The sequence below is a fragment of the Columba livia genome, chromosome W (genome assembly GCF_036013475.1).
Source record: "Columba livia isolate bColLiv1 breed racing homer chromosome W, bColLiv1.pat.W.v2, whole genome shotgun sequence".
Taxonomy (NCBI): Eukaryota; Metazoa; Chordata; class Aves; order Columbiformes; family Columbidae; genus Columba; species Columba livia.
Window position 1 is genome coordinate 19,722,062 of NC_088641.1, and position 12,205 is coordinate 19,734,266.

Genomic DNA, 12,205 nt, shown 5'->3' on the forward strand with positions numbered 1-12,205 from the left:
TAATCCGATTAGTTGGAAATTATTGTCGCAGTTGAGAGCTACAGTTTCGGAATCAGGGTTGCATGGAGAGCCGACTAAACAGCTTTTAAATTATTTGTTTGGGAGTACGTTATTGTGTCCAGAAGATATTAAGGTAATAATGAGAATGATAATGACACAGTCACAGTTGTTATTGTGGCAAGCACATTGGCAGAGATTTTGTGAGGCTTCTGTACAGCAAGCGAGAAATCCTAATGATCCTTTAAGTGATGTAATGGTAGAACAGTTAATGGGGTTAGGACCATTCCTTCAAGTTCGAGCTCAATTAGAAATGGGCCCCGAAAAATGTGCTGAGGCTATGAGAACAGCTCGAGAAGCCATTGAGCATGTTAAAACATCACAGCCATCTCTGTCGTACATGAGTATTAAGCAAGAAAGGGATGAATCATTTGCACAATTTATAGACAGGATTACTTCAGCAATAGAACAATCAGATGTACCAGGCTGGATGAGGGCAGCTTTGTTAAGACAGTGTGCATTGCAGAATGCAAATTCAGTAACTAGAGGTATCTTAGTGACGTTACCTGCAGACGCTACCATAGAAGCTATGTTAGACAGAATGAGCAGAGTTCCAGTAGGGCCACAAGCCATGATGGTAGAGGCTATGGAGAAGCTAGGGAGAGACCTCCTGCAAGCCCAGCAACAGGCATTTGCTGCATTAGCCCCGCTACGTGCTACTCCTGTGGAAGTAGAAAGACAACCACGCCCGAATGAGGGAAGACAGAGTAATAAATGCTTCAGATGTGGAAAAGAAGGTCACTTTCGCCGTGACTGCCGGGTGCCTCGAGTTTGGTGTGAGAACTGTAAATCTAGCGGTCATAATACTGAAGCATGTTTCTCGGGAAACGGGAGAATGAGCGCGCCGAGCCGCCGCGCTCCGACAAAAGTGGCAGCTCCAGCAATCGAAACGCCAGAGGATCTACAGAGAGAGCACCACATGACAGTGACAGCTGCTCCACTGGTACGCTCCAACCTGCAACAGCCGGGAGCCTCGGATTGGACTTGGCAACCTCAGTAGATATCAGTTTGATCGATCAGCGGCCACAAAAGATACCATCCACCTTTAAAGGACCTTTAATAATTAATGGACAATCACAAGGGGCATTGTTAATTGGTCGTTCGTCGAGTGGTATGAAAGGCCTTACGATTATCCCGGGACTTATTGATGCCGATTACAAAGGGATTGTACAAATTATGGTTCAGACACTGTTTCCTCCGATTTTCATTCCGAAGGGTAGTCAAATAGCACAATTGATACCACTTCCGCAATTAACAAAGGACATGACGCCAGCATTATCTTCAGAAAGAGGAGGTGGTGGATTTGGATCGACAGGACCTGCTGTGATGCTAACTATGTCAATGAATCGGCGACCAACTGCGTCAGTTCGAATGGAATCTAGAGGACAATTTATTTTACTTACAATGTTACTGGACACTGGGGCTGATTTGACCATCGTAGATGAGGGCGCCTGGCCTCAGGATTGGCCAACAAAACTTATGGACGGGGGCGTTGAAGGAGTAGGAGGTCATTCATCAGTACGTCAAAGTATTGAACGTATCCTGTTCATCATAGACGGGCGAAAAGCCAATACATTTGTTACAGTAATGACTCTTCCTGCAGGTGTAAATGGACTAATAGGTCGAGATATATTGGATCAGCTAGGAGCTGTTTTGACAACTGAAAGGGCTTTTCGCTAACGGTCACTGCAAAATGGGCTTTCCCGATCCCTCTTAAATGGACTTCAGATGACCCTGTATGGATCGAGCAGTGGCCGTTAAAGATGGAAAGTCTTGCAGCAGCACATCAGTTGGTACAAGAACAGTTTGATCAAGGACATTTGCAACTGTCAACAAGCCCATGGAATACGCCTATATTTGTGATTAAGAAAAAATCAGGAAAGTTCCGACTGCTTCATGATTTGAGAGCTGTAAATGCACAAATGCAACCGATGGGAGCATTACAACCTGGTCTTCCGAATCCGGCAATGCTTCCTGAACACTGGAAGTTGTTAATTGTGGATTTGAAGGATTGCTTTTTTACTATTTCTTTGCACCACCTCGATACACAGCGATTTGCCTTCACTTTGCCAGCAATAAATAGGGAAGCTCCTGCTCAGCGGTTTGAGTGGACTGTGTTACCGCAAGGAATGAAAAATAGTCCGACATTGTGTCAATTGTTTGTGGACAATGCGTTGCGTCCTATTCGTGATGCCTGGCCTACAGCGATGGTGTATCACTACATGGATGATATTCTTATTGCACAAGAACAAGACTTTACTGAGCAACAATTGCAATTTTTACATTGTCAGTTGTATAAGGAGGGTTTAGTAATTGCTAAGGAAAAAATTCAGCGACAAGAACCGTGGTTGTACTTAGGGTGGAAAATTACCGACTCCCAAATTCGACCGCAAAAACCGCATATTACCACAGATATTAGGACACTTCATGATGTTCAGAAACTCATGGGGGATTTACAATGGTTAAGGCCTGTCGTGGGTATTACCAATACGCAGTTAGAGGTGTTACGACCATTGCTGCGTGGAACCGATCCCTCCACTCCGGTGGATCTCTCTATGGAGCAAAAACAAATGATCCAGAATTTAGCTCACTTAATCACATTGGGTTTTACAAGGAGACGTGACCCTGCAATACCTGTAGATTTTTCTGTTTTTCAAACAGATGGTCATTTAATTGGGGCTCTTACACAGCACAAAGAAAAAAAAGGGGAGCGAGAGGAACTTGGGATACTTGAATGGGTATTTCCAAAGCTACAGCCAAGAAAGTCAATACAGCAAAAGGTCGAAACTTTAGCAGATTTAATAAGGAAGGGTAGGAAGCGTGTAATTCAGATCACAGGGCAAGAGTTGCAGACAATATATGTTCCGATGAAAAAAGAAGCAATAGAGTGGTACCTTCAGAATAGCGAGGAGTTGTGTGAGTGTTTATTCTCATCAGCTACAACTATATCCTTGTCTCCTGTAAAGGTGGCAATAGTGCAGTTTATTGGTCACAATGAATGGATGCAGAAACCTCTCCGCAGTAAATCACCCCTAGAAGATGCCCAGACAGTGTTTACGGATGCAGGAAAAAGGTCCAGAAGAGCTGCAGTTACCTGGATCGCTTGTGGTGAGTGGCACCACCACTTGCTGGAAGCTGTTCCGGGAGATTCCTTGCAGACATTGGAGCTTGCTGCTGTTGTATGGGCCATGGGGAAGTGGAGAGAGGAAACAATTAATATTGTGACCGATTCGCTGTATGTCGCGGGTGTGTTACACGGGATAGAAGATTCTCAGATTAAGGATGTTAAGCAACTGCGCTTGGGAGAACTGTTTAGACAGTTGCGTACATTAATTCAAGGAAGAACAAAACCATATGCAGTGATTCACATCCGTAGTCATATGTGGGATTGTGGCCTTGGGGAAGGGAATGCTAGAGCAGATAGGTTGGTAGCATGTTCTGCCCCTGTTAGTGATTTTGTCAAGGCTAGAGAATCACATAGTGTGTTCCATCAGAATGCGAAAGGATTACATTCACAGTTTAAGATCACTGTAGAGGAAGCTAAGGGAATTGTACGGACTTGCCCTCAGTGTAGTCATCATGGTTCTGGTCTAGGTGTAGGAGTTAATCCTAGGGGGTTGGGTCCTAATGAGATATGGCAAATGGACGTGACGCATGTGCCCTCAATGGGTAGGCTCAAATATGTACATATTACAGTTGATACATATAGTCATTTTGTATGGGCAACGCCACAGGCAGGAGAAAAAGCTAGTCATGTGATTCGTCACTTGACGGCGTGTTTTGCTGTAATGGGGGTACCAGCACAGATTAAAACGGATAATGGGCCAGCTTATTGTAGTGAGAAGATGCGTAAATTCTGTCAGTTATGGGGAGTACAACATGTTACAGGGATTCCACATTCCCCAACGGGACAAGCAATTGTAGAGAGAATGAATCAAACGCTGAAGCAATATTTGCAGAAATTTCAAGATATCACGGACAGTCAAGAAAGGGTTATGAAAACATTGTTTGTTTTAAATTACCTCTGTATATTTGGATCAGATGAGGAGCCACCAGTAAAAGTGCATTCAGGTCTCTCAAAGAAAGTAACTGTTCAAATGAAGGTGTTTTATCGAGACCCAGAAACTGGACAGTGGAAAGGGCCTGCGGAAGTTCAATACATTGGCAGAGGATACATGTGTGTACTTACTCCTACAGGGCCAAGATGGGTACCTGCAAAATGGACTCGGCCAACATTAAAGGACTGATGGTATTTATCTTGACTGTCATTGGTGCAACGGCTGTTCCGCATTTGTTGATGAAGCAACAGAACATTTGGTTAACTTGGGCCAATAAGACGCACAATCCTAATTTCTGTCTGAGTCTCGCTTCAGCTCAAGAGCCATTCAAGACGTGTCTAATTGGAATACCTTTATCAGTCAATGAATCTATTGAGATGCTTACAGGACTGTATAATGTGTCTGTTTGGAACAACTGTAATTGTACGGGGGAACCTGATGCTTGTTTAGCTCATTTACCCTTTAATAATGCATCTTGTCGATTAGCTTTCCAATCGCTAGGTGGTGGGCCTCGCTAGGTTTTCCTTCATGGCTGTTGTCATTCTTTAAACCAGTATTGGTAGGAATTGCTTTTATTTTGCTTATATTGCTTATTGGTATGTGTTGTCTTTCATGTATTAGGCAATTATGCTTAAAGATAATTGATGCTACTTTTCGCAAGGAAGTGTTATTAGCCCAAAGAGAAAAAGGGGGAATTGTTGGGACATGGCTAATAGAGAAGGGGCATGGCTCTATTGATCCGTTGTATCAGGAGAATTCTGTTCTAAGTTAGCATGAGTAGGCCTCAGTTAGCATGAGTTTGGTGTAGCATAGTGGAAAAGTACTGAGCGGTTGCTCTCTGGTTCAGCTGAGCGTTTAGATAAACAAGCTGGGGAATTATCTCTAGCAGGGTGAGGAGGTTGCATTCCAGAGAAACCACAAGAAGGTTGAGCTCATTATGTATACTATCCAATCAATAGAAGACGAGTAGGCATAATTATTGTATACTATCCAATTAATAGAAGACGAGTAGGCATAATTACTGTATACTATCCAATTAATAGATGACAAGTATGCATAATTATTGTAAGTCTTATATAAACCAGCTTAGTGCATCAATAAAGTTGAGGTATGCTTATCACTCATATTGGGTCGACCGCATTCCTTCCTCCGTCCGCTCGGGTTTGGAACTCTGATGGAATTTTTCTCTCGGCACATCCCCTTTCCCGTCACGATCAGCATGACCGCATTGCTGACTGTTGGATTCACTCGCTAATAGCTGATCTGATCTTTCACACAGTTCTTTTGCCCAGTTCTTATCCGGCAACTCCTTCTGCTCTTTTCTAGGAGTTAGAGGGGTAGAAGGCGGTAAAGGCGGACACGAATCAGTAAAAGGACTGATATTACACTTATTATTACACTTATTTATGACTTCAGCATTCTCAGCTTTCACCAGTTCTTTTCCTGTGGGATTTTTCTCCCGTGGTTTTAGGGATGCCGAGAAGAGAGCTTCACGATACAAGTCTTTAGCTCCGGTGTGTTTGCGTTTTACATGTAACCATTCTAACAAGCGTTCCCAGTCTTCTGAAATTTGGTCCTTTTGTACAGGGGCCAGTCTTGCTAATTCATCAGCTCGGTTATTCCTTTCTCCTGCGTATCACCCATCTACCTGATGAGAAGCTACCCAGCCCACAGCAAAATTTTCCTTTCTAGCAATACTTAAGATTTCTTGCCATTTTTCTTTTTGTCACACTGGAATCCTGTTAACTTCCCATCCGTTCTGTTCCCAGAAAGGAAGCCACTCAGTACAGCCCTTAAACACAGCATAAGAGTCAGTATAAATGTGGACAGGAGAAGCGGTTTGTGCTTCATGTTGGAAGACACTCCATACTGCAATTAATTCACCTACTTGTGCACTACCCTCTCCCTCTGTTATAATTTGTTCATTGGAAGAGGTATGGAGTGCTGCTGCCCTGTATTTCCACACCTTCTCTTTTAGCAGAAGCATCAGTAAACCAAGTACTAACTGACTGATCATGGGAAAAGGGAGGTGCGATTTGGATTACTGTGGCAGGTTTATCTTGGCCATCGTCCAAGTTCTCAATTTCTTGTATAGCTAGATTTTTTAAAGCTCCTTCAGATACTAAGAAAATATTACAATAGTGTTCAATCTGAGCATACCGCTTTCATACTGAGGCCTTTTGGGCCACCCCGTCAGGGGGAGGGGTCCCAGAAGTGACTGTCTTTATGACTTTAAATGGGCCTCTTAATACGATTGGCTGCTGTCGTGCAATTTTTTCTACTTCTACCAGAGCTAGGCTAACAACAAACAAACCTTTCTCCCAGGCAGTATATCTCTTCTCGGCATCCCTAAAACCACGGTAGAAAAATCCCACAGGTCGGGTTGGACCCTCAGGGCCTCTCTGCCATATATGAATTGATAAACCTGATAAAGCAGACTCCCATTCAACCTGAAAGGGTCTGTAGGGTGAATCGGACCAAGGGCTCGATGAGCTGTTGCTTCAAAAATTAGTAATCGCATAGCTTCTTCCTGAGAAGCTGTCCATTCCCATTTGACCCCTTTTCTTTGTAAGTCATAAAGAGGTCTAGCAATGACGGAAAAGTCTGGGATGTGTGATACTGTGATACTGTGAAAATGTTACAATAGTGTTCAATCTGAGCATACCGCTTTCATACTGAGGCCTTTTCGGCCACCCCGTCAGGGGGAGGGGTCCCAGAAGTGACTGTTTTTATGACTTTAAATGGGCCTCTTAATACGATTGGCTGCTGTCATGCAATCGTATTAAGAGGCCCATTTAAAGTCATTGAACACTATTGTAACATTTTCTTAGTATCTGAAGGAGCTTTAAAAAATCTAATAGGTCATTCCCCAACTTATGCTGGAACTTGGGGTTGTTCCTACCCAGATGCAATACTCTACACTTTCCCTTGTAATATTTCATTAAATTTCATTAAATTCTGTTGTCCTTGACCCCTCTCACAAGGTTTAATTCTAAGGAGGCCTTAGCTTTCCTAGTTGCCTCCCTACATCCCCTGACAACAGCCTTATATTCTTCCCAAGTGGCCAGCCCCTCCTTCCATGATCTCCAAACTCTCCTCTTCCACTTGAGCTTGCCCAGCACTTCCCTGTTTAACAAAGCAGGTCTCCTGGCTAACTTCCTTGACTTCCTACATGTCGGGATGCTCTGATCTTGAGCTTGGTAGAAGCAGTCCTTGAATGCTAACCAACTATCTTGGGCCCCTTTACCTTCAAGTACACTGTCCCATGGAATTTCTCTTAGTAATTGCTTGAAAAGGCCAAAGTTGGCCCTGCTGAAGTCCAGGGTTGCAATTCTGCTTGCTATTCTGTTCCTGCCACATGAGATGCTGAACTCCACCATCTCATGGTCGCTGCAACCAAGGCAGCCCTCAACTATTACCGCTTCAACCAGACCCTCCTTGTTAGTGAGAATGAAATCCAGCAGTGTTCCTCTCCTAGTTGGCTCATCCACCATTTGCATCAGGAAGTCATCAACAATGCACTGGAGGAACCCCCTGGACTGTGGATGGCTGTTTGGCTGAGTAGTCCTTCCAGCAAACATCAGGGAAGTTAAAATCCCCTAGGACAACCAGGGCCTGTAACTGCGAGGCTGTTCTCAGCTGCCTGTAGAAGGCTTCATCAACTTCCTAGCCCTGATCTGGTGGCCTGTAATAGACACCCACAACAGTATCACCCCTGCCAGCCTGACCCTTAATTCTCAGCCACAGGCTCTCAATTCGCTCCTCATCCGTCCCTGGACAGTACTCAATACTTTGTAGTTGATTTATAGAGCAACTCCACCACCTCGCCTGGCTAGCCTGTCTTTCCTGAAAAGGACATAGCCATCCATGACCACATTCTAGTCATGTGAGCTGTCCCACCATGTCTCTGTAATTGCCACCAGGTCATAATCTCCTGACCGAACACAGATTTCTAACTCCTCCTGCTTATTCCCCATGCTACGTGCATCGGTGTACAGGCATTTCAGGGAGTGAGCTGAGCACACTGAATTCACTTTAGGGGTATGGGAGGCCTCCCCGTCTTCATCAATTCTAGAGTGCTGCCCCACTGGTGCAAGCCCAGCTACAACCCCATCCCCCTTCAAATCTAGTTTAAAGCTCTCCAAATGAGCCCTGCTAATTCCTGCTCCTACATCCTTTTGCCCCTGTGAGATAATCCTTTCCCAAGTATCACTGTCTGGACTGGTGTCTTATAAAACCAGTCATTATCAAATAAAGCCCTGCCTGTAGCACCAGTCTTGTAGACAATCATTTATGGCCTGAATTCTTCTATTCCATCCCACGTCGTCACCCAAAAATGGAAAGAGGGAAGAGAAAATCACTTGCACCCGAGACTCTTTCACCAACTGTCCCCCCACCCCCCAAAAAAAAAGGATCCGGCTCTTGGCCTTGTTAAACTTCATACAATTGACCTCAGCCAACAATCCAGCTGGTCCAGATCCCTCTGTATGGCCTTCCTACTCTCCAGCAGATCAACACTCCCACCCAATTTGGTGTCATCTGTAAACTTACTGAGTGTGCACTCAATCCCCTCATCCAGATCACTGATAAAGAGATTAAACAGAACTGGCCCAAATACTGAGCCCATGATCAGGCATCCACTCGATTTGACTTGGTTCACTACAACAATTTGGGGCCGGCTGTCCAGACAGTTCTTTACTGAGCAAAGAGTATGCCCATCCAGGCCATGAGCTGCCGGATTCTTCAGGAGAATGATGTGAGATATGGTGTCAAAGACTTTACTGAAGTCTAAGTACACAACGTCCACAGCCTTTCCCTCATCCACAAAGCATGTCACCTTGTCATAGAAGGATATCAGGTTGGTCAAGCAGGACTTGCCTTTCATAAACCCGTACTGACTTGGCCTGATCACTTAGTTGTCTTGTATGTGCTGTGTGATGGCAATCAGGATGATCTGCTCCACGACCTTCCTTGGCACTGAGGTCAGACTGACAGGTCTGTAGTTCCCCAGATCCTCCTTATGGCCCTTCTTCTGGATGGGTGTCACGTTTGCCAACTTCCAGGCCCCTCGAACCTCCCCGGTTAGCCAGGATTGCTCATAGGTAATGGAAAGTGGTCATCACCGCCAGCTCCCTCAGCACCCTTGAATATATCTCATCTGGTCCCATAGACCTGTGGGTGTCCAAGTAGTATAGCAGGTCGCTAAATATTTCCCCTTGGATTATTTGGGCTTCATTCTGCTCCTCGCCCCTGTCTTCCGGCTCAGGGGGCTGGGTACCTGAAGCACAACTGATCTTACTATTAAAGACTGAGGCAAAGAAGGCATTTAGTACCTCAGCCTTTCCCTCATCCTCTGTCACTATGTTCCCCACCGCATCCACCAGAGGGTGGAGATTCTCCTTAGCTCTCCTTTTGTTGCTGATATATTTATAGAAACATTTCTTGTTCCCTTTTTTTCAGCAGTAGCTAGGCACAGCTCTAGTTGGGCTTTGGCCCTTCTAATTTTCTCCCTGCATAACTTCATGGCATTCTCATATTCTTCTTGAGTATCCTGACCCTTCTTCAAAAGGTTATAAATTCTCTTTTTATGCCTGAGTTCCAGCCAAAGTACTCTATTCAGCCAGGTTGGCCTTCTTCCCCACCAGCTCACCTTTCAGCACATGGGGTCAGCCTTCTCCTGTGCCTCTAAGATTTCCTTTTTGAAGAGCAACCAGTCTTCCCGGACTCCTCTGTCCTTCAGGACTGCCTCCCAAGGGACTCTGCCAGCCTGCCTCCTAAGCAGATCTAAGTCTGCCCTTTGAAAGTCCAAAGTAGCAGTTTTGCTGACGACTCTCCTTACTTCTCCAAGAATAGAAAACTCAGTAATTTCATGACCACTGTGCCCAAGCAGCCTCCAGGGAAAGGAGGAAATGGGAAGACTCTGAAACTTTCTTATATCCATATAGGGTCATGTTGCACCAAGTTATCGGGGTGTAGATAGTTCTGTTTCCTTTCAGACAGGAGAAATAGCTTCAATATTTATAGTGTCTGCATTGTCGCAGGGGAGTGAATTAGCATTCTCCTTATTGCAGAACAATGTTTAGATTTCTCAAAGAAAAGCGCAACTTAAAATGCGGCAATGAGTATGACGCATACAGACATGCATATGGAAAACCAGAGAGAGACGCAGACACAGAGTTCTTGTTAGCAGCGAGAGCAGAGCCAGGCAGAGCAGAGCTGAGCTGAGCTGAGCTGAGCCGAGCCTTCTTTAATTAGCCTTTCTCAATTTATAGCTTTACAGATATGGGTCTGGACCAAGAGGTGAAACAGGATTTTTTTTCAAAAAATGTTATTCCAAACACACACGCCCAGGCCCAACACTCATAAGCCATACATCCTGGGGGCAGTGTTCCAGCCCGAGATATCATTCTCACTGGCCTGGGTCATCACTCCTTCACGAACACACAATCCTGTGTAACCTGTCAAGGTCACCTTGTTTTGACTGATTGCTGTGATTTAATCGTGATAGTATTAGTCTTTCATCATCCAGATGGTCAAGTTAGTACTGTTCTCCCTTTACCATCCAAGTGGCTGGGACCACACATCCTGCTGTTCTGACATTAAAAGAGTTTGGTGGCAGGTTCACTCTATTATTTACTACATGGAGGAAATATACCAAGCCAAACACTGCTTACCTTCTCTCCAGGGGCCTGATACCTGTTCACGAAGCAAACTTTCAGGCGTCTTCTCTCCCTGATAACCGTTCACTCCGGAGTCTATGTTTTAGAACTCCAGAGGCAAACTTTCAGGTGAGGCCTGATAACTGTCCTCAGAGCAAAATTTCAGGATTATTCTCTTCCTGATAACCGTTCGTTCCGGAGTCTGTATTCCAGAACTCTAGACACAAACTTTCAGGGGAGGCCTGATGCCCATTCGCAAAGCAAACTTTCAGGTGTTTACCTCCCTGATAACTGTTCTCTGTGGAGTCTATATTTTAGAACTCTGGAGGCAAACATTCAGGCGAGGCCTGATAACCATTTGCAGAGCAAACTTTCAGGAAACAAAATTTACAGAAAAAAAAATTAATGGAATAGAATAGCAGGAGGGCTGGCTCAAGCTGGGTACCTGTGCAGAGGTCCAACCCAAGCATAGAAAACCCTAGACTTTTATATCTTTACAGACCATTCATACCACTTTGGGGTCTTCTTGCTTCTCATTGGATCTTTTTTTGCTGCAGTCTCAAGATAGCCTGTGCTAAGGCTAATATCTCTTTGGAGAGATTTTTGACTTTTTTATTAATATTATTTTATTTTTATTCTCCATACTTTCCTGGGGACAGGATGAATGAATATATTTTTATGATATCATGCACTCACAGTATCATACAGTTTCAGACTAGATAATTACACTTTCTTTTTCTGAATGATTGCAGCTGTTGTTTTATGGACTTTCTCATTTCATACTCTGTCTCAGTACAATCTATTCTTCAAATTCTAAACATGAAAAAAACATTCATGAAACAGAGTTTACAGAGCCCCTTAGGTTTTATCATTTGAAACAGGTCATTACAAATATTCTTAAAGATCAAAGCATTAGACTCAGAGTTAGATGAATTGTTTTACTCTGATATGTGGAATGAGCAGTATGAATCAGTTTGGAAATGTTTATAAGCTCTTCTAGACCCTCACAGTAGTTAGGTACTTATGGCTTTAGGCATCTTTAGATACCTAAGTCATTAGGTATATGTCACTAGAATTCTTAATTTTCAGCTCAGTTGATAATAATATTTTATCCTTTGAGTATCTGGCATCTATAATATAATGTTCTTCCAAAGAGTGAGGAAATCTTATTTCTAAAATGAGTTCAAGGTTTTTGGTTCTGCTTCTACTGGGAAATGGTTTTAGAACATTTCTTTGATAAATCAAGAAGATTGTTTTCATTTTAAGCCTTCATTTACACACAGTTAATTTAGACTGATTTATTCCATTGCAGGGTAGGATCTTCTAAAATGCTGAATGCTGCCTTTGAGAAACCAAGTAGGTCCACCTTCCTTGATTGAATTATGTCCAAAGAAGAAACAAATGCAGAAATGGGAAAAGAATCTGACTGGC

General features: G+C 43.8%; 1 long non-coding RNA gene across 1 annotated transcript; it reads right to left on the minus strand.

Moving 5' to 3' along the window:
• Positions 1–1,097: 1,097 nt before the first annotated feature.
• LOC135577173 (uncharacterized) lies at positions 1,098–6,833 on the minus strand. Its single transcript, XR_010468748.1, has 2 exons — positions 3,152–6,833; positions 1,098–3,015 (listed from the first exon to the last, which is right to left on the minus strand). It is a non-coding gene; the product is annotated as an uncharacterized LOC135577173 (long non-coding RNA).
• Positions 6,834–12,205: the final 5,372 nt, after the last annotated feature.